The sequence below is a fragment of the Triticum aestivum genome, chromosome 4A (genome assembly GCF_018294505.1).
Source record: "Triticum aestivum cultivar Chinese Spring chromosome 4A, IWGSC CS RefSeq v2.1, whole genome shotgun sequence".
NCBI lineage: Eukaryota > Viridiplantae > Streptophyta > Magnoliopsida > Poales > Poaceae > Triticum > Triticum aestivum.
This window is the reverse complement of record NC_057803.1, coordinates 256,505,034-256,518,044: the sequence shown is the minus strand read 5'-3', so window position 1 is coordinate 256,518,044 and position 13,011 is coordinate 256,505,034.

Genomic DNA, 13,011 nt, shown 5'->3' with positions numbered 1-13,011 from the left:
ACCACCTGCCCACGAGGGTGGAGGGCGCGCCCTACCCCCTGGGGGCGCGCCCTATCTCGTGGGCCCATGGTGGCCCTCCTCCACTTATTCCTGCACCCACACACTTCATCTTCCTCCCACAAACACGAATATCCAGCTCAAGCACGAGTTCTAGCTCACTTTGCTGCCATTTTCGATCTCCTTGCTCAAAGCACCTCTCACAAAACTGCTTGGGGAGATTGTTCCTTGGTATGTGACTCCTCCATTGGTCCAATTAGTTTTTGTTCTAGTGCTTTATTCATTGCATATTTTTGCTGCTTAGGTGACCCTGTTCTTGAGCTTGCATGTCAGATTTATATGGTTCCAAGTAGTTTTGATGCATGATATAGGCCCTAGGCACTTGTAGGAGTAGTTGCTATCAATATTATTGAGTTTGGTTTACTTTTATTTCGAAGTTACTAAAAATTTCAGAATTTTTCAGAGGAAGAAAAATGCTTAAGAAAATGTTCGAAGGTGGGTCCTCAAGGAAGCAAGGACCCAGGCTTGCAATGTGTGATGCTGATGAAGAGCCACCAAGAGACGCTTCCGTGTGTCCTTGTGAGTGGCCCTTTGAGAACTTCATGGATCGAGTGGGAATTAAGGAAGAATTCAAAGCATATTTGTGTAACACTGATCTTGTGAGCTTTGAGGAAGAGAAGTGCAGCCAGTATACAACCTCACCAGTACCTTTGTGAGGAGGTTTGAATTTTCAACTTCACGTAATTCTCCAACTGTCCTATTTGATCTTTATGATAAATCTTACACTATGGACTTAGAGGATTTTACCACTGCTTGAAAACTTCCACAATGGGGTAGTATAAGGGATCCGCGCAAATCTGAATTTAGAGATTTTCTTGCTAGCATAACTGTAGGAGAATCTAGAGATATTACACAAGCTACCATAGGGAGCATTCACTTTCCCGCTATACATTATTTTGCTCTCTTCATAGGTAGATGCATAAATGGTAAAGATGAGGCATGTCACATGTGTGTCCCTGACCTCAGTATTCTTAGGAGTGCTGTGTTAGGAGACAAACCATATAATTTGGGAGCCATTGTTGCACGTAGGTTGTATCTTAATAGACTTAATGGAGATTTCTTTGGTGGAATTTATGCAACCCGCATAGCTAATTTTCTTGGTATAGCCATATGCGAAGATGATATTGAATTACCTCCTGCTTATCTAGATTTTAATGCTATGGTTCACCACCAGTTTGTTGAGAGGAACGAATCACCTCTCTAGTATCGACTAATCTTTGACAGACGCCGTGTTGTCTGTATTACTCTCCCTGCTCCTGCCTTCTTTGATTATCAGGTAAGAGGAGGATATACTATTACCAGAGAGGAAGCAGATGAGTACTAGAGGAGAGAGGAGGCCGCTCATCGCCACGTTGCAGCTCAGCAGGCGATAGCTGCTGCATCGCAGTACGACCCCAGCTAATATTATGGATATCCGCCAGGCCAGCCGTGGCCATAGACCAACTTAGGCCAAAAGCCTAAGCTTGGGGGAGTACGTATTTCCCACCGACATTACATTTATGTTCACACACTCATTTCTAGATGTCGGTGCTCATACTTTTTCATTGTATCATCCATGCTAGTTTACTTTTCTTTTTATGCTTTCTTCTTGTGTGTTTAATAAACCTTAAGAAAAACCAAACAAATAGTTGTAGCTTTTAATCAGTTTAATTTCCATGCTTGTAGTAGTAAGTAAAAAAGAAAACCCAAAAATATTTCTTGTTCTTCTTTTGCTTGTTGGGAGCTTTCCCGTGTAAATAGTTTTATTTCTGTTCTTTACTTTGGGGTCGATGGGAGAAGACCATAATTAAATTTCTGAAGTGGCTCTAATATGCATTATTGTTGATCTGACAAAAGAGCCCATATTGCCTTGTCTTCTCCTATTTATTGAATGCTTGCATATTCCAGCTTAGTCCAATGCACATGCACTATTATTGTTATTCACATCGTTCGGTCGTGCAAGTGAATGGCAATTATGATGATATATGATGGACTGGCTGAGATGAGAAAAGCTGGTATGAACTCGGCCTCTTTTGTTTTTGTAAATATGATTAGTTCATCGTTCCTGATTCAGCCTATTATGAATAAACATGTTTGCAACGACAACTAGAGATCATAGTTTCTTATGCCATGCTTGATTAGCTATGAGTTATAATGGTTTACCTTGCGTGCCAACATGCTATTAAAATGGTTATGATGTGGTATGATAGGGTGGTATCCTCCTCTGAATGATTCAAGTGACTTAACTTGGCGCATGTTCACGCATGTAGTTGAAACAAAATCAACATAGCCTTCACGATATTTATGTTCATGGTGGATTATATCCTACTCATGCTTGCATTCGGTGTTTATCAATTTTAATGCATGTTCATGACTGTTGTCGCTCTCTAGCTGGTCGCTTCCCAGTCTTTTGCTAGCCTTCACCTGTACTAAGCGGGAATACTGCTTGTGCATCCAAACTCCTTAAACCCCAAAGTTATTCCACATGAGTCCACTATACCTACCTATATACGGTATCTACCTGCCGTTCCAAGTAAATTTGTATGTGCCAAACTCTAAACCTTCAAATAAATATCCTGTTTTGTATGCTCGAATAGCTCATGTATCAACTAGGGCTGTCTGTATCTTCCATGTTAGGCGGGTTATTCTCAAGAGGAGTGGACTCCGCTCCTCACTCACGAGATAAATGGCTGGTCACCGGGATGCCCAGTCCCATGCTTTATGCAAACTAAATCAAAAATAATTGCAAACAAAACTCCCCCTCAGACTCTTGTTAGTTGGAGGCACTCGTTGTTTCGAGCAAGCCATGGATTGATGCTTGTTGGTGGAAGGGGGAGTATAAACTTTATCATTCTGTTTGGGAACCTCCTATAATGTGTGTAGCATGGAAGATATCGCCATATCTTGGTTGTTATGTTGACAATGAAAGCATACCGCTCAAAATATTATTCACCTTTGTTTCAAAACCAAGCTCTAGCACCTCTACAAATCCCTGCTTCCCTCTGTGAAAGGCCTATCTATTTACTTTTATACTGAGTCATCATCCTCTTATTAAAAAGCACCAGTTGGAGAGCACTGCTGTCATTTGCATTCATTGCTGTTAGTTTACATTGAGTATGACTTGACTGGATCTCTTTTACCATGAATTACCATGTCTAGTCAGTCCTTGGTCTTTAAAGGTGCTCTGCATTTATGTTTTGCTGTCTCAGAAAGGGCTAGCGAGATACCATCTTGTTATATCATATTATGATTGTTTTGAGAAAGTGTTGTCATCCGAGATTTATTATTATGGCTCGCTAGTTGATTATGCCATTGATATGATTGAACTTGAGACCTATGCGTTATTGTGACTGTGGTTAGTTATAATCTTTGCTGAAAACTTGAATGCTGGCTTTACATATTTACAACAATAAGAGCAAACAGAGTTAGTAAAAGCTTTTTCTTTATCACTTTCAGTTTATCAACTGAATTGCTTGAGGACAAGCAAAGGTTTAAGCTTGGGGGAGTTGATACGTCCCCAACGTATCTACTTTCCAAACACTTTTGCCCTTGTTTTGGACTCTAACTTGCATGATTTGAATGGAACTAACCCGGACTGACGTTGTTTTCGGTAGAATTGCCATGGTGTTATTTATGTGCAGGAGCAAACATTCTCGGAATGACCTGAAACTTCCTGGAGCCACTTTTCAGAAAATAAGAAAAATATCTGCCAAAGATGAAGGCCAGGGGGCCCACCGTCTCTCCGCGAGGGTGGGGGGCGCGTCCCCTACCTCGTGGGCCCCCTGTTGGCTCTCCGACTCCAACTCCATATATTGAGTTTTGGGGAGAAAAAAATCAGAGAGAAGAAATCATCACGTTTTACGATACGAAGCCGCCGCCAAGCCCTAAAACCTCTCGGGAGGGCTGATCTGGAGTCCGTTCGGGGCTCCGGAGAGGGGAATCCGTCACCATCGTCATCATCAACCATCCTCCATCACCAATTTCATTATGCTCACCGCCATGCGTGAGTAATTCCATCGTAGGCTTGCTAGACGGTGATGGTTGGATGGGATCTATCATGTAATCGAGTTAGTTTTTTAGGGTTTGATTACTAGTGTCCACTATGTTCTGAGATTGATGTTGCTATGACTTTGCTTTGCTTAATGCTTGTCACTAGGGCCCGAGTGCCATGATTTCAGATCTGAACCTATTATGTTTTCATCAATATATGAGTGTTCTTGATCCTATCTTCAAGTCTATAGTCACCTATTATGTCTTATGATCCATTAACCCCGAAGTTACAATAATCGGAATACTTACCAGTGATGACCGTAGTTTGTGGAGTTCATGTATTCACTATGTGTTAATGCTTTGTTTCGGTTTTCTATTAAAAGGAAGCCTTAATATCCCTTAGTTTCCGTAAGGACCCTGCTGCCACGGGAGGGTAGGACAAAAGATGTCATGCAAGTTCTTTTCCATAAGCACATATGACTATATTCGGAATACATGCCTACATTACATTGATGAACTGGAGCTAGTTCTGTGTCACCCTAGGTTATGACTGTTACATGATGAACCGCATCCGGCATAATTCTCTATCACCGATCCATTGCCTACGAGCTTTCCATATATTGTTCTTCGCTTATTTACTTTCCCGTTACTATTTCTATCATCACTACAAATACCAAAAATATTACTTTTACTACGGTTACCTTCTGCTACCATTATCACCACTATCATATTACTTTGCTACTAAATACTTTGCTGCAGATATTAAGTTTCCAGGTGTGGTTGAATTGACAACTCAGCTGCTAATACTTTAGAATATTCTTTGGCTCCCCTTGTGTCGAATCAATAAATTTGGGTTGAATACTCTACCTTCGAAAACTGTTGCGATCCCCTATACTTGTGGGTTATCATGTCTCGGTCATCTATTTCTCAAACATCATGAAGTGCGAGAAATCCAATGGAGGAGATCGAGTCTTGTGGGGAAAAGTGCGCAAACCTCTGCAGAGTGTAGAAACTAATCATGATTAGCCGTGTCCCCGGTTATGGACATCTTGAGTATCTGGTTCTTGGATTATCAAGTTGATCTCATCACTCTAAATTAATTTGTTGTGTTTTAATACTGCTTATTTGGGATTGAGTTGGAGGAACCTTCTCAATGTTTAACAACTACCATGATAGTTAAACAAAATATATTCCTTTGTTGTAGAAAAAAATTGGCTTTTCGCAAAAATAATATAACCATAGAACCTCCACCAACCTGATATGCATGTAGTTATAGCATTTACTCTGTCCACAATATTCCATGTGCTGACCCGTTTCGGGCTGCAACATATTATGTTGCAGACTTTTTAGACGAAGAGTAAGGTGTGCTAGGTCATTGTCGTGCACTCAGCTATGCCGTTGGAGTTGATGGACTCACTTTATCTTCCAAGCCTTCCGTTGTTATCTTATTTTAGATGGCCTTAAGCCATATTATTTGTAATAAGTTCTCCTTTGAGACATTCGATGTAATAAGTGTGTGATTGCACTCTGTTATAAATCCTTCGAAGTACTGTGTGTGTTAGCATTACCGATCCAGGGATGACACTTATGCATAGAGATTTGACTGTTTGAGGTCAGATCCCTATAGCACCCCTTCTGAACAATGCGCCGTACTGTGTCAACCCCGAAGAAACAAAATAAATACAAAGGCAAGTACAACATCTCATAGATCATGGGCATGTTCGTGAAAGTTGGAGTCCTTGTGCCGTACCGGTCATTCTTGTGCCAAAACAAGACGGTAGCTTTCGCATGTGTTCCGATTGTAGACCTATCAATGCTATCACCGTTCGATATAGGCATCCCATTCCATGCCTTGATGATATGCTAGATGAGCTTAGCGTTGCCACTATTTTCTCGAAAATTTATCTTAAAAGTGGTTACTATCAAATACGCATACAAGAGGGTGAGGAATGGAAAACCTCTTTCAAAACAAAGTTTGGTTTGTGTGAGTGGTTAGTTATGCCTATGGGTTTATTGGAAGCACCCGGTACTTTCATGCTCTCATGCATGATGTGCTTCGCCCTTACATTGGCGTGTTTGTTGTGGTCTACTTTGACGACATTCTTGTGTTTAGCAAATCCCTCAAAGAGCATATGAATAATATTAGGTCCGTTTTGCAAACCCTTAGAAAAGAACGTCTCTATGCTAACATGGATAAATGCACTTTTGGTGTTGACAACATCATTTTCTTGGGATTTGTTGTGTCTTCCAAGGGAGTTCATGTAGTGTAGCGACCCGACCGAATGGATCAAGTCTCTGTGCTTAAGTGTCATCCCTGGATCGGTATGCTGACACACACAGTACTCGAGGATTTATAACAGAGGTAAATCACATGTAAAAAGTAACGTAAATACTATTACCTCAATCCAAATAGCGGAAGTAACAAGGTTGTGGATTCCCATCAACACCAATGGCAAACTTGAGTGTAGAAATCGTAACCCTAACGTATCACTTACTCCTCGTAAGAAATCCTGCAACATGAGACGTTGCAGCCACAAAGGGTCAGTACATTGAATGTACTGGCAAATTCACACCATAGAGAATGATGAACAAAGGCTATCACTACATGCATATTTGGCTGGTGGAAAAACTCTATGGTTATAGTTTTTGCGAAAAGCCAATTTTTCCCTACTGCAAAGGAATAAATTTTTATTTAACTATCATGGTGGTTGTTGAACATTGAGAATGGTTGACAGCATTCTCAATCCCAATTAAATAACATCATTTAACCCAACAAACTTAATTTAAAGTAATGTGATGAGATCAACATGATAATCCAAGTACTAGATACTCAAGATGTCCATAACCGGGGACACGGCTAATCATGATTAGTTTGTACGCTCTGCAGAGATTTGCGCACTTTTCACCACAAGACTCGATCTCCTCCGTTGGATTTCTCGCACTACATGGTGTTTGAGAAACGGATGACCGAGACATAGTCTTTCAGAAGCGTTTGCACCTTACGATGGGTAGACCGTACCACCTACAACCCCTACATCTGCTAGTCTACCACTGTAAGAGTTCACACGACTTAGTCAACTATGCTAGATCCCATAATAGCTTGTGGCTGCACACGGAAGTTTCTAGCATGAATAATCTCATGATCCCTTTGAGCCTGGGTGGCGGTCCAAAAGAAAACAGGCAAGTCCTGGAATACCCAGGTGCCTCAATCCACCCAGATGTGTGTTTAAGTTGCCACCTTAGATAAACCATTAATTAACAATCTCACATCTGTCATGGATAGCACTCACCCAATCCACGTCTACTAGCATAGCATGGCATAATAAGAGAACATAGAAGTAACTCCCAAAGGTTTGATAATAACAGGTAATAGGTTCCTACCTCATCAACTACTTCCCAATCCCACAATTTAATTAGATCCTAATCATGCAATGTTTGAGGTTTGATCTAATGCAATGAAAACTGGGTATAAAGGGGATATGATCAAAGTGTGAACTTGCCTGCAATGTTGATGAAGATGATTCGCACTCAAAACTCTTGATAGATCTACTCGTCACACTCCGGTCAATCTATCATAGGCAAGCAATAGTAACCACACATAAGCAATCACTCAAAAGATCAGAAAGATCGAAGAAGCCGATTCGGAAAACTTCAAAACCAAGCAAATAACTCTTGCAACATAAAACAATTTCTAATAGTACCAAAATTATGTGAATTTGGCCTTATTAGAAAGTTTAGGTCAAGAGCTTCGATTTGCAAAAAGAATCAACTCAAACGGAGCTACGAAACTCAAGTTATGATCAAACGAAGTTTGAACTCAAATATGATCTAATTCAAATTTTAAACTTTTCAAAAACATGTTTGAGTTGGATTACTGGATAGAGGAGATCATAACGAAGACGTGGGCGTTGGTTTCGTTGGATTTGGACTAACGAGTAAAAAGTTATAATCGTTTGAAAACCAGGGGCTTATCTGTAAAGAAAATCCTCACATATAGGTCCTTGGCCGAAATTAATAAGAAAAGGAAAAAAACTATCGAACGAACGTTCGCTAAACAGATCTATAGAACGAATACGTTCACTAAAACTTCCTAAAGAGAAAACGTTCATAACTTAACTAAAACAAAAAAAACAGTTTTTTTTAAAACAAACCGAAGAAAACCTAAACCTAAAGGAAAACCGGCAAACCAGGGACGGTTTTATACCGGACCAGGAAGAACCGGCAGGTCGGCCGGCGGATCGGGCGGCACGCGGTTCCGGCGAGCTCCGGCGACGGCGGGCTCAGCGGTGACGGCGCTAGCGGCGCGGAGCGGCGCGGCAGTGGTGGGAGGCGGTGCGAGGCGAGAGGCGGCGGGGCGGTGCAGCTCGTCGGCGGCAGCGGCGGGTATGGCGCGGCGGCGGCACAGGCGAGCAGCGGCACGGCGGCAGCGGGATGCAGGAGGCGGCGATGCGGCGAGGAGGAGAGAGAGGCGGGGCCCGGGGCTTTATAGAAGGGCGCGGCGGGCTCCAAGGCATGCAGGAGGGGTTGGAGGAGGAGTTCTCCTCGACCACGGCGGCGCCGACGAGGCGTGCGGGCGGCGGAGTCCCGCAGGAGCTCGGGGACGGCGCGGAGGTGGGCTGGGCCGCGACCTGGCTGGGTTGGCTGGGCCGGCCCAGTCGGGAAAGGATTTTTTTTTAAAAAAAATTCAGTCAGACAAAAATAAATAAAACTAAATAAGCAAAATTAAGATATAGGCATATTATATATCAAAATTTTCAGAAAAAGATTCTCTACGACATGAACATTTTAATATGCCAAATAAAATCCTCACAAAACCAGATAAATCAAAAAGTGCTACTGGTCTATTAAAATCCAACAAAAATCATTTTAAAAATACCAAAATGATTTCAAATCAATTTTTCTCAAATTTTCAAATGTAGGGAATCATGTTACCCTAATTTCCATATATTTTATTTTTGGAGAAAAATAATTTGAATAAAACTCAAATAACTCCAAATTGAAAATAAATTCAAAATAACTTTGAATTTAATTCTTTGAAACTCCCAACTCATATTTCATATAATTTGAAGAAGTCATTTTATCTTCTCTCATGAAAATCATTGAGCTGCATGAAGTTTATGAATTGAAATATTTCCAATTGAAATTCAATTATTTTCAAATACCTTTTCATTTAATTTAAATGGAAGAAGTCATATCATCTTTGCTCAAGGGTTTTGTATTTGAAAAGAATTTGAATTCATGGAGATCAGAAAGCAAATATGAAAGTTTGGGAAAGTCCTTTTATTCCCTCTCATTTAACTTTCAAAAGTTTTGAATTCACTCACTTTCAGACAATCAATCAAACAATCAATCAAATCTATCTATTTATTATAACATTCCAAAATTTAGAATTTTGGGATGTTACAAACCTACCACCCTTAAAAGGAATCTCGTCCTCGAGATTCGGAGAGGCTAGAAAGAAAAGGTTAGGGTTTGGGGTCTCCTCAAAATTTCATCAATCGTCTCCGGGGTCTAGGGTGCTACCACCCTTAGAAGCATGGTTACGGTTCCATCAAAAGTCATATACTACATCCTTATTCTTGACAGTGTCGGTCTTCTCAGATCCTCGAGAAAATTCCTTCCCTGAGCTCTTTCGGTAGTGGCATAACCTTTTCCTCAATTTTTCTGTCCTTTCCTCTTGGTAAGGTTATTCCGAGATTGGGTCTTCTTAGCTGACGGGTCTGGCGCCAAAACTAAACAACTATCGATATCTCATGGTGGTCAACAATTTATGGTTTCTCCTGCAGGAAATGGGTCTGGGTTGAATCTCACCGTATAACCTACAGTTGGCAACAACTGCCGTGTACAAGGGAAAAATACTTATACCATTCTAAGGTTCAAACAAGGTTTAATATCGTCGTCTCTCTACTATAGGCAAGTCACTCAGATTTACCATTCCATATATCAAGGCGAACAATAAGAGTAAGTCGGTATGGTGATCAATCCATCCCGCACCCAAATCATTACCTTGTATACGGTTTAGCGAATCTCGCATTCTAACACTCGGTCATCCTCACAAGCATTGCAGAATTTCTCTTGTCGATGAACCAAGTTCGGATAATTCCATAGATTCTGCAAGCCAAACAACCATCTATCGTTCCTGCACAACTCTCAGGTTTTGCGTTACTCCTATAAAATTGTCTGTCGACAAAGGTATATCCTCTTCCAGGATTCTTCCTTCAGCAAGAATGTGCTTGCTTCTTGGCAGGTCCTAGGGCCTGTGGGTTATGGCCCATCTCATCTCTTGTAGTCCTTGAACTTATCATCGGGCAACTGATCATTATTCCAACTTCCAACTTCCTATTATTCTTAAATCCATCCAATTGTACTGTCTTTCTTCCTTCTATTGGCACCAAACTAGGACATGATTACTCAGACTCATCATGGAGTTTCCATTGATCCATATTTCCGACATCATACCTCCTTTATATCCAATAGTAATTTATCTCTTCATCCTCGTGGGATATCCCACATACCGAGATAAAAACTTATACTTATGGAGTCCATATTCCACTTCGTGGAACATCATTATCCTTTCCAGGGTCAAGTGTCCTTACAGGGGAATATTGGCCATCTCTGCATGGCACTTCTTCAACTGGGAACCATGAAACACATCATGAACTCCTGACAGTCCTTCGAGTGACTCCAACTTGTTGGCCACTTCTCCCATACGCTCCAAAACTCGGTATGGTCCTACAAATCTCGGGGCTAACTGTCCCTTAACTCCAATTCGTTTAACTCCTCGCATAGGGGACACACGAAGACATGCTCTATCTCCAATTTCATAGACTACCTCCTTGAGTTTTTGAGTCTACATAACTCTTCTGCCTGGACTGAGCTACCTTCAGTCTATCTCGAATCAACTTAACATTCTATTTTGACTCCTTGATCACATTTGGTCCAAACAACTAACGGTCTCCAACTTCATCCCACATACTCTTGGGGCATCACACATATCGAGACAAAACTCGTATTCATTTTGTCCGAAATCCACTCAGTGGAGTATCCTTATCTTTTCCAGGGGTTAATGGTTCTTACAGTGTACTACCACCCTTAAAATGCACAAATCTTCCATAGACCATATTTCGCATATCCTTAGAATGGCCAAAATTCTTCTTCATAGAGTAACAACTCATAAAATCCATATCAGTACCAACGATGCTAACTTTATTCATTCTCAAGTGATTACAATCTCTCGCTTTTCCATTACATGTCTCAACTCAACACCTCAATATAAAAGAAAATGTTCTCACTTCTACTACTCCATTTTTTTGTTGCAAACTCAACTATCTAGCACAAGTTTCCTTCTCCTTGGGGCATTCTCTGGCAAGGTGCCCTGCTCCATTACAACTAAAACATATTACTTCTGACAAGTATCGAGGTTTCCTTTTTGGGAAATTGTTGAGGTAGTGCCCTGACTCCTTGCACCTATAACATGTTATATGACTCAGATCCTTCCTGGAATCCACTCAGTTTCTCTTCCTGGACTTTTCCATTCCAATCAGGGCTTCTATTTCCTGTGGGTCATATTCTACTTCCTCTGTCGGGAATTCTACTAGATCCCCATTCAAACAATTTTGGGAGATGTGTCCTTCTTCTCCACATGAATAGCAAGACTTAGTGCAGGGTTTACTCGGGTCTTCTTTAGGTGTGTCCTCCACCTCTTCCTTCATCACAGTTTCTTCTAAAATTTCCATGAGGGCTCCTTTCATTACTTCTTTTTCCTGCTGGATGGTTCATTATACCATGGGGTAAATGTGACACTGAGCAAGATAGCGGGTAGTCCCTTCACACAAGAAACAAGTAATCTGCCTAATTGGGCATTCTTAAACTGGCTGACTTTCTTCACAATTAGGGCATTCGTCCTTGTGTTCTTTATGGGTGTGTCCTATTTCTCCACAAATCTTGCATGCACAAGGTTTCTTCATATTCTTTCCATAAGGCTTCAACTTCTGGGACACGAATCGAGACTTTGGCAAAGTCAACTTAAATTCTTTCCAAGTGGTTACTCCTTGCCATCCATTGATGGTTTGGTACATTCTCCACCAAGTAGCAACACCTCTTTCAAAGCACTGAAGAACATGTTGGGTCATATCATTTCCAACTATAGGGTTATTCTACATGTGATCCTCCATGTTCTGAATCCATCGGTCCGTCTCCAATTGACTCATCGGTCTAGAAAATACAAGCTCATCTCCATTCATCCTCTATTGGGTCCAAGGGTTTGGGGTGGGATAAGAGAGATAGAGAGGGATTTACACAATACAAACAAAAAGTTTTGAAAAGGCAGATTTTATTTGTGGCTGTCGGAAAAAAAACATCAAACACATGACAGCTCACAAACGTCGCATCTAACGTAAGTGTATAACAAGGGTTTGGTCTTCTAAAGGTCAATAAATCTTCAAGGTCGTATAACTCTTCAAGTTTTGTTCATGCCTCCAATGGCTTCTTCCAATCATGCTTGTCTTTCTCCAGTTCTTTTGCCAGATCATCTTTGTTGTCGTGAAATCTCTCGTGACATCCTTTAATATTCCGGAGTTGCGTTTCAAACTTCTAGGTTTCAACATACTTGGCATGAACCATGGTCTAGTTCCTGACAAATCTCCGGTTTCTCGAGGTTTTGCTCCTCCAGCTTGGCTACTCTCATCTTTAGGGTCCTGAGTTCCCCATGAAATACTCCCTTGTCAAAATACTGCTTGCTGTAGGTCCATCTTAACTTCTTGTTGTAATACTCCAGATCCTGGTGATACACCAGCTAAGGTTAAAATTGCATCTTACTAATAGGTGCTCCATCAGCCTTCTTCCATCAAATCCATTCTGAAGAAATGCATCCTTAACTCAGCACGGTGACAATAGCATCAGCGAGCGATGACATCACGGATAACCATGTTTCTGCTCTTGTCATTCCCATGAGCTATCATTCCATAGTTGATATGTCCTGCCTTA